Genomic DNA, 14,806 nt, shown 5'->3' with positions numbered 1-14,806 from the left:
ATGTGGCAAAAAAAAAAAAAAAAAAATTCTGCCAATCAAAATGAATGGAAAACTTGGACGTTCAGAAGCTGTCAATGGCATAGCCTGACTTGGGTGCCAGTTGTACTATATGTCAGTGTTCTGTAATTGTAAGTGTATTGATCAAAAATCACAGCCACACGTTTTTCTGCCATTTGAAATGAATGGAAAATTTTGACATGCATAGCCATCAATGGCATAGCCTGACTTGGGTGCCGGTTGCATGTCAATGAGCTGTAATGGTAAGTGCAAGGTCACACAATTTTTATAGCCATTTAAAATGGAAAATTTTGACATGCATGGCCAGCAAAAAATGCCATAAACCCCCCAAAAATGCCTGCCACATACCAAAAAAGCCACATGGCAAAAAAATGCCACATGACAAAATACATTTTGCCACATTGCAAAAAAATGCCACATGCCATAATTAATTTTGCCACACGGCAAAAAAAAAATGCCACATGCCAAAAAAAAATGCCACATATCAAATACCACTTTTCGTTCTCTGCCGAGCTGTAACTCGGGGACATTTTTCTGTCACGTCCTTTTCAGTAACCCCCCCAAAAAAATCAACAGGAAGTGACCCGTAAATGCCCCAAAATCAACAGGAAGTGACCCGTAAACACCTCAAAAGGAAAAAAGTGACTGAAAATCAACAAGAAAATGTTGATTTTGACAACTTTCTAATAATTTGGGGACATTCTTGCGTCACATCCTTTTCAGTAACCCAAAAATCAATAGGAAGTGACCCATAAATGCCACAAAATCAACAGGAAGTAACCCATAAACGCCTCAAAAGAAAAAAAAGTGACTGAAAATCAAGTAAATGTTGATTTTGAGTCACTTTCAATCAGAGACGGCGAGAACGAAAAGTATTTGGTATGTGGCAAAATTGATTTTGTCATGTGGCATTTCTTGCCATGTGCCAAAATTGATTTTGCCGTGTGGCATTTTTTTTTGACATATGCCAAAATTGATTTTGCCATGTGGCATCTTTTTTTGACATGTGGCATTTTTTGGGGTATTTGGCAAAATGGATTTTGGCGTGTGGCAAAATTGATTTTTTCTTTCTGCCATTTAAAATGAATGGAAAATTTGGACGTGCATAGCCGTCAATGGTATGGACGTGCATGGCCTGCAAAAAATGGCATATAGCCCAAAAAAATGCCACATGGCAAAAAAAAAAAAAAAAGCCACATGGCAAAATCAATTTTGCCGCATGGCAAAAAAATGCCACATGGCAAAATCAATTTTTGCTAGATGGCAAAATCCATTTAGCCACATAGCAAAAAAAAGTCCATGTGACAACAACAAAAAATGCCACATGCCAAAGTCAATTTTGCCATATGGCAAAAATAATGCCACATGGCGAAACAATTTTGCCACATACCAAATACATTCTCACAAATTCATTCTCGGCCCTGCTGAAATTTGGGGACATTATTGTGTTAGGGAACTGTCGATTTTGAGTCAATTTCTAATCATTTGAGGAAATCTTGCGTCACATCCTTTTCAGTTACCCAAAAAAAATCAAGAAGAAGTGACCCATAAATGCCCCAAAATAAACAGGAAGTTACCCGTAAATGCCAACAACAGACTTTTCTTTCTACCAACATTAATAAAAATGTGAATCCCGAAGACAAGAAGTAAATAGAAGCCCTCCTGTATTGAACTTTTTGCTTAAGCAATCTGAACTTTAGCTTTATTGCTATACTTGAAGCTTTATAGTGAGCCTGAAGGCAACTGTCACATTCTGCGTGTCTATTGAGGTTCAATAGCCTGCCCTAATGACGGCACCACAGGGGGTTTTAGGTCAGATTTATTCTTCGGCTGGACTGGAAATCTTCTCTGCGCAAGTAAACATGCATTTGAAAGTGGTAATTGAAAGACAACGGCAAACATGCAGTTAGCTCCTAGCGTTTTCACTACATTGAATCGATAGCCTCTGCCATTAGTGTGCGATGCAGACAAACAAAACGGCGTCAAACCAGATCGATGCGTCCGCTGATACACACGTAAGGGAAGGATTTATCAAACTACATTACATTCTCAGTTTTGGAAGAAATCCGCACAGCAACCGAAGGCTAAGGCGATTAAGCATCCAGAGTTCAGCAAAAGTTGCTATCGATTCGCGCGCTGATTGTACGTCTGTCAGCCAACCTGTCCAAACCGCTAGCACCGTGACAATCCCGGCTTCCCTGCCGCCATTCGACCCAAGGCCTCATCGATTAGCCCCCTACGCACAGATCGTTTAGCTTGATGCCTTTTGTGTGTGAGTGAAGTGAATAAACTATTGGGCCAATCAAGCAGGAAGTGCAGGGCCAAGAAAAGCTGATTCTAGGTCATGAAGGACAGCAGGAGAATATGAAGATACCCAAGTAAATTACAATTTGGTCTTGTTTTGACCAACCTTTCAAAGAGGATTTGTTGAAGCAACACAAATCTGGACAGGACAACGACGGGGTAGCTGTAGCCGTGAGCTAACGTGAAGTAGGCGAGGCTATTGCATGAAGACGAAGCTCACGGGCACGAGTCACTATGATCCGAGTCACAAGTCCAGATTCTTACCTGTTGTGGGCAAGTCGATTTTCGAGGTCATGTCGAGTCGAACCGAGTCCCGGGGTCATGCCGAGTCGATTCGAGTCTTGAGGTTATGCCAAGTCGAGTCAAGTCACGGGGTCATGCCGAGTCGAGTCAAGTCAAGTCCCAAGGTCGAGTTGAGTCGAGTCTCGAGGTCATGTCAAGTCCCGAGGTCATGCCGAGTCGTGTCCCGAATTCGAGCCGAGTCCCGAGGTCAAGTCCGGAGATCGAGTCCCGAGGTCGAGTCCCGAGGTCATGCCGAGTCAAGTCCTGAGGTCATCCCGAGTCAAGTCCCGGGGTCATGCCAAGTCGACTCGAGTCACGAGGTCATGCCGAGTCGAGTCAGGTCCCGAGGTCATACCAAGTCGAGTCCTGAGGTCATGCCGAGTCGAGTCTCAAGTTCGAGTCCTGTGGTCGAGTCCCGAGGTCGAGTCTTGAGGTCATGCCGAGTCGAGTCCCGAGGTCATACCGAGTCGAGTCCCGAGGTCATGCCGAGTCCCGAGTTCGGGTCGAGTCCCGAGGTCGAGTCGAGTCGAGTCTCGAGTCTCGAGGTTATGTCGAGTCGAGTCCCGAGTTCGAGTCGAGTCCCCAGGTCATACAGAGTCGAGTCTTGAGGTCATGCTGAGTCGAGTCTCAAGTTCGAGTCCTGTGGTCGAGTACCGAGGTCGAGTCTCGAGCTCATGCCGAGCCAAGTCGAGTCCCGAGGTCAGGCCGAGTTGAGTCCCGAGGTCATGCCGGGTTGAGCCCTGATGTCGGGTCGAGTCTCGAGGTCGATTCAAGTCCCGAGGTCGAGTCCCGAGGTCGAGTCGAGTCCCGAGGTCGAGTCCCAAGGTCGAGTCGAGTCCCAAGGTCGAGTCGAGTCGAGTCCCGAGGTCGAGTCCCGAGGTCGAGTCCCGAGGTCAAGTCGAGTCGAGTCTCGAGGTCGAGTCCCGAGGTCAAGTCGAGTCGAGTCTCGAGGTCATGCCGAGTGTCGAGGTCATGCTGAGTCTAGTCTCGAGGTCACGCCGAGTCCCGAGGTCTTGCTGAGTCCCGAGGTCTTGCCGAGTCGATTCCCGAGGTAATGCCGAGTCGAGTCCAGAAGTCATGCAGTCGAGTCCTGAGGACGAGTCGAGTCCAGTCCCGAGGTCGAGTCCAGTCCAGTCTCGAGGTCATGTCGAGTTGAGTCAAGTCCAGAGGTCATGTCGAGTTGAGTCAAGTCCAGAGGTCATGCCGAGTTGAGTCCCGAGGCCATGCCGGGTCGAGACCCGATGTCGGGTCGAGTCCCAAGGTTGAGTCGAGTCTCGAGGTCGAGTCGAGTCTCAAGGTCCAGTCGAGTCCCGAGGTCAAGTCGAGTCAAGCCTCGAGGTCATGTTGAGTCTCGAGGTCATGCCGAATCTCGAGGTCATGCCGAGTCTCGAGGTCATGCCGAGTCGAGTCTCGAGGTCATGCCGAGTCAAGGCTCGAGGTCATGTCGAATCCCGAGGTCTTGCCGGGTCGATTCCCGAGGTAATGCCGAATCCAGAAGTCATGCAGTCGAGTCCTGAGGACGAGTCCAGTCCAGTCCCGAGGTCGAGTCGAAGAGTCTCGAGGTCGAGTCGAAGAGTCTCGAGGTCATGTCGAGCAGTCTCGAGGTCATGTCGAGCAGAGTCTCGAGGTCATGTCGAGTAAAGTCTCTAGGTCATGTCGAGTAAAGTCTCTAGGTCATGTCGAGCAGTCTTGAGGTCATGTCGAGTCCAGTCTCGACTTCATGCCGAGTCGTGTCTCGAGGTCATGTCGAGTCGTGTCTCGAGGTCAAGTCGAGTCTCGAGATCAAGTCGAGTCTTGAGGTCAAGTCGAGTCTCGAGGTCATGTTGAGTCGAGTCTCGTGGTCATGTCTAGAGTTATTGTCTCACGAGTCAAGTTGAGTCGAGTCTCGGACCCTTCCAGCTCAAACCAATCAAGTCAGAGTCTGCGGTTTTTTCTACTTCAAGTCCGAGTTGAGATGCGAGTCATCAAATTTGTGACTCGAGTCCAATCTGTTATCTCATAAAAAGGTTATGTGGCAAAGTTGAAGAAAGCCAACAATGTTCTGTAATGTAGTTTCCAAGCTAAAGGACTTACATTTGCACTCGTGTTGGTTTCAAAGCCAGGTTTTGCAAATATTTGATACTTTTGAACTGCTCTTTTGTCACTAGTGACTGTATTGAGCTAGCTAACAGAAAACATACACTTGACCGCACAAATTGCAACATAGTCTGTGTTCAGACAGCAAGTATATCTGATTCCGATCAGATTCCTCTTCCAATCTGATTTTTAGGAAATGTTCAAATCAGATCTGTGCCTGTTCATCATTGACACAGTATAAATTGCTATTAATATTGAAACTTTAACTCACTCACTCTAGGTTTTAGCTAAAACATTACATTTGACTAATTTCCCACAGCTGCCAAAATTGCAAATGATCAACAATCAATACACCACTTTATCATGTCTGTATTACTAAAGAGCCCTATACTGAGTGGGCCTCTTCCACCAAGGCCAGATGAGAGCATCTATCTGCAATCCAAAAGACTGATGGCAAGCTCCATGGATAAACATTAGAGTGTCAACAATGCTTCATGACTGTGGACATAAGGAAAGATTGCATCCGCGAGGCTGCATAAATTAACCCACCCTTGTAGCAAATCCATAAGCGAGTGGGATCAAATTCCAGGCCTACAAATCTGGATTGCTTTCAAACATCTACAATCTTCACACTTATGAAAGGTAAAGCAGTAAACAGATGTGCACTAGCTAGCTAGCCTTTTTTTTCCTGTCCTAGATGTTTTAGCCAATCGCTTCTTAGGTTTAAAAAAAAAAAAAAAAGAGCTTAGAAAGATTAGCCCCCTGGCTTGCATGCCATTATCATTAATCAGTGCGTTATTGACTGTTCTGTCCTTTCTTGTTTCAAGTTCAGGCCTCCCTTAATCCACACATTCTGCCCAGAAGACACACACTCCACTCAGTCAAGCTCAGCCGCAGCTAGCTTGAACCGCGCCCACCCTCGCGGGCATCGATCGATAGCGAGGCTAACGCTCCACCAGCTGGACAAACATCAGTACACGGACTGTATACATCATAAACCAGGGATTGAGAATATATCGAAAACTTAATAAATCGCGATACTTTGTAGCCCGAAAGATTATCGATATGCTCCCACTAAGAATTGCTATACTGCTTTAAAAATGTGTCGCTGTTTAATAAAGAGAAGGTGAAAAAATGGTTGCTACGTTAGCTTAATTGACGTTGCTGGACATCTAGTGCCGTCAATGGCACTGAAACCAGAGCATTCACAGCCAGTCTTAAAAGTCACTTCCTGCTCATTTTAAGGTATTTACAGGTGATTTCCTATTGATTTAGAGTCACTTCCTCTTTATTAGGGGACTTTTTTTTTGTAACACTTCCCATTCAGTAACCCAATATCAACAAGTAGCAACCTGTGCATGCCCCAAAATCAACAGGAAGTGACCCAAAATGTACTGGAAGTTAGCAGAAATCAATATGATGTGACTCGTAAATACCGTTGTAGGTACACAATCTGCCAGCAGGGCCGAGAAAGAAAAGTGGTATTTGGTATATGGCAAAATTGATTTTGCCATGTGGGGTTTTTTTTTTGCTATGTGGCAAAATGTATTTTGGCATGTGGCATTTTTTGAGTACATTGCAGAATGGATTTTAGCATGTGGCATTTTTTTGCCATCTGAATTTTTTGGGGGGGTATGTGGCACTTTTTGGCCCATCAATGGCATGGACGTGCATGGCCTGCAAAAATGCCATATACCAAAAAAAAAAATTCCACAACACAAAAAATAACATGCCACATATCAAATCCATTTTGCCACATACCAAAAAAAAAATGCCATATACCCAAATCCATTTTGCCAAATGCCAAAACTATGCCACGTGGCAAAAAATGCCACATGCCAAAAATCATTTTGCCACATGGCAAAAAAAATGCCACATGTCAAAAATCATTTTGTCACATGGCAAAAAAATGCCACATGCCAAAATCCATTTTGCCACATTTTTTTGCCAATTCAGTAACCCAACATCAACAAGTAGTGACCTGTGAATGCCCCAAAATCAACAGGAAGTGACCCAAAATGTACTGGAAGTGAGCAGAAATCAATATGATCTGACTCGTAAATACCGTTGTAGGTGCATAATCTGCCAGCAGGGCCGAGAACGAAAAGTGGTATTTGGTATGTGGCAAAATTGATTTTGCCATGTATTTTTTTTTGCTATGAGCCAAACTGTATTTTGGTATGTGGCATTTTTTTTTTTTTTTTTTTTTTTTTTGACAAGTGGCATTTTTTGAATACATGGCAAAATGTATTTTTGGCATGTGGCATTTTTTTGCCATCTGAATTTTTTGGGGGGGATATGTGGCACTTTTTGGACCGTCAATGGCATGGACGTGCATGGCCTGCAAAAATGCCACATACACAAAAAAAAAAATTCAACAACACAAAAAAAGTAATATGCCACATATCAAATCCATTTTGCCACATACCAAAAAAATGCTATATACCAAAATGCATTTAGCCACATGCCAAAACTATGCCACATGGCAAAAAATGCTACATGCCAAAATCCATTTTGCCACATACCAAAAAAAATGCAACATGCCAAAATCCATTTTGCCACATACCAAAAAAAATGCAACATGCCAAATTACATTTTGCCATGTGGTAAAAAAAAAAAAAAAAAAAAATGCCACATTGCAAAATCAATTTTGCCACATTTTTTGCCCATTCAGTAACCCAATATCAACAAGTAGTGACCTGTGAATGCCCCAAAATCAACAGGAAGTGACCATAAATGTACTGGAAGTTAGCAAAAATCAATATGATGTGACTCGTAAATACCGTTGTAGGCACACAATCTGCCAGCAGGGCCGAGAATGAAAAGTGGTATTTGGTATCTGGCAAAATTGATTTCGCCTTTCGGCATTTTTTTTTTTTTTTTTTTTTTGCTATGTGGCAAAATGTATTTTGGCATGTGGCATTTTTTAGACAAGTGGCATTTTTTGAGTACATGGCAAAAATATTTTTGGGCATGTGGCATTTTTGTGCCATCTGAATTTTTTGGGGGGTATGTGGCACTTTTTGGCTCATCATTGGCATGGACGTGCATAGCCTGCAAAAATGGCATATACCAAAACAAAAAAAAACAAAAAAAAATCCACAAAACAAACACACAAAAAAATGCCACATACCAATTCCATTTTACCACATACCAAAACAAATGCCATATACCAAAATCCATTTTGCCACATAGCGAATAAAATGCCATATGGCAAAATCAATATTACTACATACAAAAAAATGCCACTTGCCAAAATCCATTTTGTCACATGGCAATGGCTATAACCATGGCTATAACCATGATAGCTCGGCGCCTTAGACGTCAAGACATGCGTCAGTTGCCATGGCAACCACAACCCAGCCACAAAAGACACACGAACTTGACCGCCCAAACCTGCCACAGAAGGATGATCCCAAGACAACACCCAGGCACGCCTTCCGCCCGGCCCACTCCACCGCAGCTTTCAAAAGACTGAACATTTAGCTAATAACTGTCGCTTCTCGGCAACATTTTGATGTATCCGTTGTTTTGCTGACCCTGGATCATGCATTGCCTCTCCGTCGTCTGTTTTTGTCTTGCTTTTTGATCACTGTCGACGAATAAATTGTCAACTTGTTCCCAGTGAGCTTTCTTCAAACCGTTCAAAATGGAGTGAGTACAAAGGGTTAACACCGGAGCGAACGCGCGGAGGGACCGGTGAGTTCTTATTGATTTCTATCATATTTGTCGTGATTTTGAGTCACTTCAATAATATAAACTCAACCGTATTATTAGTCTGTGCACGTGATCTTATTCGTAGCGTCGGTAGTGACACGAACGGATGCGCGCACGCGGTATTACAACCCTCCCAATTTTCTTCTCGCTGCTCAAGGCTAGCTGCCATCCCCACAGACTCGTGCGTTGTCAGTACGCCGGCATGTTGACGTGGCGCCGCTCTGACAGGCACACTGAAACTGACAGCGTGATTTGTACTCCCGCACAAACAAGCCCGGCTACATTGATTCCCACTGGAGGAGCCTCGTAAAATGCCTCGGAATTCCCGTGACTTTGTGTTTTGCATATATTTTTGTTCTTTTGAGAAGGGTTTAAAGGTTGAGCCGAAGGTGCGCCACGGTTCGACAACTCACTCTCCCGAATAAGGTACTTTTTCGCAAATGGCATGTCATTTTAGGCTTGTCTTTTTAGGTTTATGGTCGATACGGCGATTTTTCTGCTGTGAATTGGAATGAGTTGATTACTAGTAGATGTCCAATGGCAGCGAATGGGATTGGACGTCTTTGGCCATTTTGGGTCACTTTGTGTTGATTTCAGGGTATGTACGCGTCACTTCCTATTAGTGCTGTGACGATTAACTCGAGCAATTCGATTAGAAAAAAAGCTTCGAATCAAATTTTGCTGCTTCGAGTATTCGTTTCATGAGAGTGGCGTTGTACTGGTTTGTTTTGAGAGTGTTTGCATTTAGTAATATCGATTTGGGTGGATATACAGTGGTCTGAAAAAGTATCTGAACCTTTTGGAATTTCTCACATTTCTCATTTCAAAACCACACAGATGAAAAAACTGCTTTAACTAAAACCACTTATACATTTATAGGTTTTCATATTTTAATGAGGATAGTATGCAAACAACGACAGAAGGGGGGAAAAATAAGTGAGTGAACCATAACATTTAATATTTTGCAGAAATAACCAGACGCTATCTGTAGCTAAAGATCAGTCTGGCACATCGATCAGGACTAATCTTGGCCTATTCTTCTCTACAAAACTGCTGTAGTTCAGTCAGATTCCTGGGATGTCTAGCATTAATCGCTGTCTTTGGTCATGCCACAGCATCTCAATGGGGTTCAAGTCTGGACTTTGACTTGGCCACTCCAGAACGTGTATTTTGTTCTTCTGAAACCATTCTGAAGTTGGTTTACTTCTGTGTTTTTGGATCATTGTCTTGTTGCAGCATCCATCCTCTTTTTAGCTTCAACTGTCTGGCAGATGGCCTCAGGTTTTCCTGCAAAACATCTTGATCAACTCTTGAATTCATTCTTCCATTAATGACTGCTGGTTGTCCAGGCCCTGAGGCAGCAAAACAGCCCCAGATCATGATGCTCCCTCCACCATGCTTCATAGTGGGGATGAGGCATTGATGTTGGTGAGCTCTTCCATTTTTCCTCCCCACATGACGTTGTGTGTGACTCCCAAACAATTCAACTTTGGTTTCATCAGTCCACAAAATATTTTGCCAAAACTTCTGTGGAGTGTCCAAGTGCCTTTTTGCGAACACTAAACGGGCAACAATGGTTTTTTTTTAGACAGCAGCGGCTTCCTCCGTGAGGTCCTCCCATGAACACCATTCTTGGTCATAGTTTTACATATAGTTGATGTCTGCACAGAGATAGTGGACTGTGCCTGTGATTTCTGTAAGTCTTTAGCAGGCACTCGGGTTCTTTTTTACCTCTCTGAATATTCTGCGCTAAACTCTTGGCGTCATCTTTGGTGGACGGCCACTCCTTGGGAGAGAAGCAACAGTGCCAAACTCTCTCCATTTGTAGACAACTTCACTGACTTGATTGATGAACATCCAAACTTTTAGTGATGGTTTTGTATCCTTTCTCAGCTTTAGACAAATCAACAATCCTTGATCGCAGGTCTTCAGACAGCTCTTTTGACCGAGTCATGATGCACATCAGACAATGCTTCTCATGAAGACATTTCTTCCCAGGTGTGTGTTTTATAGTGGGCAGGGCAGCTTTAAACCACTCATCAGTGATTGGGCACATCCCATCACATCTGACTTAAATTGCTTGGTAAAAATTGTTTTCAATTGGTCTTTTAAGGGTCCTTAGGCAGAGGGTTCACTTAGTTTTCCCCCTTCTGTCATTGTTTGCATGCCATCTTCGTTGAAATATGAAAACCTATAAATGTTTAGGTTATTTTAGTTAAAGAAGACACTGTTTTTACATCATTGTGATTTAAACAAAGATCAGATCACGTTTGATGGTGATTTTATGCAAAAATGTGAGAAATTCCAAAAGATTCAGACGCTTTTTCATACCACTGTACTCCTCTTTAGTGGCAACAGTGAAAATGACATAACTCATTTAACATGGCTGAATCAAGCTGCTCCCTGTTGAGACCAACATAAGCTAAGTTTTTGTTTGAGCAAAATAACTAAATGGTGTTATATCGTGATATTTTACATCCTAAAACGTTATCGATACGCTCATGCCAAGAATCAAGATATCGTTTTAAAAAGGTGTCAATGTTGAAAAGAACGTTCTTTCATTCGAAACCAGAGCATTGACAGTCACTCTTTCCGATTTTTGGAGAATTTACAGGTGACTCTCTGTTCATTTTAGGACATTTACAGGTCACTTTCTGTTGATTTAAGGTTGTTTTCTTTAATTTGGGGGCATTTTCAGGTCACGCCCTGATACTTTTTGGTCATTTCCTTTAATTTTGAGTCATTTAAACGTCACTTCCTGTTAATTTTCAGTCACTTTATTTAATTTCGGGGCATTTTCAGGTCACTTCCTGCTGAGTTCTAGTTCCTTCCTTTAATTTGGGCGGCACTATCAGGACACTTCCTGTTGATTTCGGTCACTTTAATTTTGGGGCATTTTAGGGCACTTCCTGTTGATGTTTAGTTCCTTCTTTTATTTTTGGGAGCATTTCCAGGACAAATTCTGACAAGCAATGGGGAAACTGGTGGGGACATTAGTGGGCAAGCTAGGGGACACGGCATGTCACATGACTGACACAAACAGACACTGCTACGATGCATGCTAACTACACATAAAATGTCACACATTACTAACGTGACGGAAAGCGACACTTTTTCGTCTCATTCTCATTTTGTCAGACGAAAACGTTGTCGTTATGTTTTAGTCTCCCGACACACGTTTTTAGCTTGTTATCGTCTCGTCATCGTCATGAGAAAATTGTTGGTCGACGAAATCTTTTCGTTGTAGTCATCGTTGACGAAAACAACACTGATACAGATTCTTGGTGGGAGCATATTGTTAACTTTGTGGGCTACAAAGTATCGCGATATAGCACCTTTACGATATATTGTCACATCCATAATTCACAATATACATCATGGCATTCGTGCAAGTACTGTAAGCACATTAGCGCAACCATGTGTGCGCTTAGTTTGTGTGCAGTGGAGGTATGCCTATTGACTGCAACTGTTTACTGACAAACGCGGCCTGGTCAAATAGACAGAGATAATCCATGTAAATGTAACGTTGGGGGTGCTCTCTCGATCAGAAGATATTTAGTTGCGCAGGGTTCATCGACACGGCTTCCCAGAAGGGGTTGACATGGCGAGATGAAGCCGATTAAAAACATTAGGGTTTGTTTAGTAGCGTGTACCCCGAATGCATTACAGCAAGGACGGCGAGGAAATAGTTGCTTCAGTTTTACATATAACTAGGTAATCAGGTTAGGTAATCCATTAATCTATGGATTCGTTGGCTCCAATCATTGAGTATTCGGATTAATGAACATTTTTAATTCAAAACGTTTTCGCAGATGTAAAACAAAGAAACAAGTGTTTATGCCTGCAATAACATTTATTTCGGCTTGCTAAGATTTCACCTTCAAAAGAGTATTAAATGTGAATACAAAATGAGTGTTTCTTCAAACAATGCCGAATTTCACTTTCAAACTAAAAGTACCTGAGCTTGCCACAAATGCAATAAAAAAATGAATAAATGAGGATCTAAGTACAACAAAAGAAAAATTGGCTAACTTGCAAAGCAAAAGTCCGCTATCTTAAATGCTAATAAATGCTGACAGTTTTTTTTACAAAGCTCTGAACAACTCGTTCAAACACATATTCCCACAAAAAACTGCTAAATATACTTCTAAACAAAATAACAAATGCATAAACTAAAATACCTTATGTTGGTCTTAACAGGGAGCAGCTGGATTCAGCCATGTTAGACATATAGTTATGACATATTCACTGTTGCCACTAGAGGGTATCCATCCAAATCAATAAAACTAAAACACTTTCAAAACAAACCATTCCAACATCACCAATTAAACGAATCCTCGAAGCAGCTACTTTTTCCTTCATTTTGAATCCTGCAGTTCATACTCCAGTGCGGCTTATTCGTTGATTTATTTGGATTAATAGATAACACTTTATTTGACAGCGGCGTCATAAGACCATCGTATTTATGACATGACTGAATGCTTATGTCATTAAATGTCATCCGGCAGATTATGTAACTCAACTTCTGTCCAGCTTGGATTTTTTTACATCCATTCAAAAGTGAGATAATTTGCCGGATCACACTAAATGACAACTGTTATAAGCATTTATAAATGCTCATGACAGTGTCATGTCATAATTATGATTGTCTAATGGCAGTCATATGGCGCCACTGTCAAATAAAGTGTTACAAAATACCATAACTAAGCAATTAATTAAACAACTATAACAGCAACTGAAGAAATAATTAGCTCAGAAAATGAATTTTGATTGTTATTTACATCAGTAGCGCTCCAATGCGTGCTAGGAGGCATGTTGGACGACAACAATGTTGACAGCAGGTGGCAGCAGAGGTTGACTGGAGCATTGATGGCCAAATGAAGCTTCCTGAAGCAATGAAGCTTTGCAGCCAATTGGTTCAAAGCTTCATGGTGGTTCATTTGGTCTTATGACAGTCGTATGATGCCGATGTCAAATAAAGTATTACCGGTTAATATTTGTTGGTGTAAATATCCCATAATACAGTGAGGACAGCTGCGGTTTATAGTCCAGTGCAGCTTATTTGTGAACAACTGCCGTTTTCGTGCCAAATTTGGTGGGGAGCAGCTTATAGTCAGGTGCGCCTTATAGTGGGAAAATAACGGTACACTCACCTGGTCGCCACTAACTGTATGTAAAAAGTTTTCCAAGAGTTTAAAAAGACGCTAACAGAGTCACCGCACTAAATGCTAATACTAACATGAACACTACGCTAACACTAAGAGTTAGTTTAGTGTGTGATGATCACTCAGATCTTTAAAGGCTAAAGCAACATGGGATAGCTAAGAAAAAAAAAAACTTTCCAAGCAGTACCTGACACGTTTCACAAAAGGAGCCTGGAGTGAGCACACGCTTAGCACAACACGTCACATGAGTGACATGACCAAACACTGCTCGCGTGCTAACTACACATACGATTAGAAAAGATCACATACCGTGAACTTAGGACGGAAACGGCGAATTTTCGTCTTGTTGTGCATCTCGTTATGTTTTAGTCTCCGAAGGCACATTTTTAGCCCGTCATTGTGACCTCATTGTCATGAAAAAATTGTTCAATGATGAAATATTTTCATTATCGTCATCATTGACGACAACAACACTGATTATCAGTCATACTGTACAAACCTGCTAGGCTTGCAAATCCATACTAGTACTAGCTTTCTCTCAGAAGTAGAGCTTAGCCGTTTGGCTAGCTAAAAATGCAAATTTAAAGAGCGAGATGTAGAATGTCCTCCAATTTTAGAATGACCCTGGCAACTTGAGAGTTGACCTGACTGGACTTTTTCAGGTCTAATTTGCTCCCAAATTAGGTTGATAGCCTAAGAAGCTTTGCAGCCAACTAGTTCAAAGCTACATGGTGGTTCATTTGGTCATATGGCGCCACTGTCGAAATTGTTACCAAATCCCATAACTACCAACTAATAAAACCACTGGAACAGTAACTGAATAAATATTTAGCAAAGAACATGGATTTTGATTGTTATTTCCATCTGTAGCGCTGCAATGCATGCTAGGAGGCATGTTGGACAACAAGAGTGTTGACAGCAGGTGACAGCAGATGTTGCATGTCTCCCCCAAAGGAGCGTTGGTGGCCAAATGAAGCTTCTTGAAGCAATTAAGCTTTGCAGCCAATTGGTTCAAAGCTTCATGGTGGTTCATTTGGTCTTATGACAGTCTTTTGACGCCACTGTCCAATAAAGTGTTACCAAATACCATAACTTGCTATTAATGAAACAAATGGAACAGTAACTGAAGAAATAATTAGCACAGATCATGAATTTTGATCGTTATTTACATCTGTGGCACTGCAATGCATGCTAGGAGGCATGTTGGAAGACAACAGAGTTGACAGCAGAGGTTGACTGTCTCC

At 42.3% G+C, this 14,806-nt stretch overlaps 1 long non-coding RNA gene across 1 annotated transcript in view; it reads right to left on the bottom strand.

Moving 5' to 3' along the window:
• The window catches only part of LOC130927748 (uncharacterized), a 288,259-nt gene that overhangs the window by 235,542 nt on the left and 37,911 nt on the right, over positions 1-14,806 (bottom strand). The window lies entirely within an intron of this gene.

This window comes from Corythoichthys intestinalis, chromosome 13 (assembly GCF_030265065.1).
Source record: "Corythoichthys intestinalis isolate RoL2023-P3 chromosome 13, ASM3026506v1, whole genome shotgun sequence".
NCBI classification, from domain to species: domain Eukaryota; kingdom Metazoa; phylum Chordata; class Actinopteri; order Syngnathiformes; family Syngnathidae; genus Corythoichthys; species Corythoichthys intestinalis.
The sequence above is the reverse complement of the archived record's forward strand: the minus strand, read 5'-3'. Positions and strand labels throughout refer to the sequence as shown.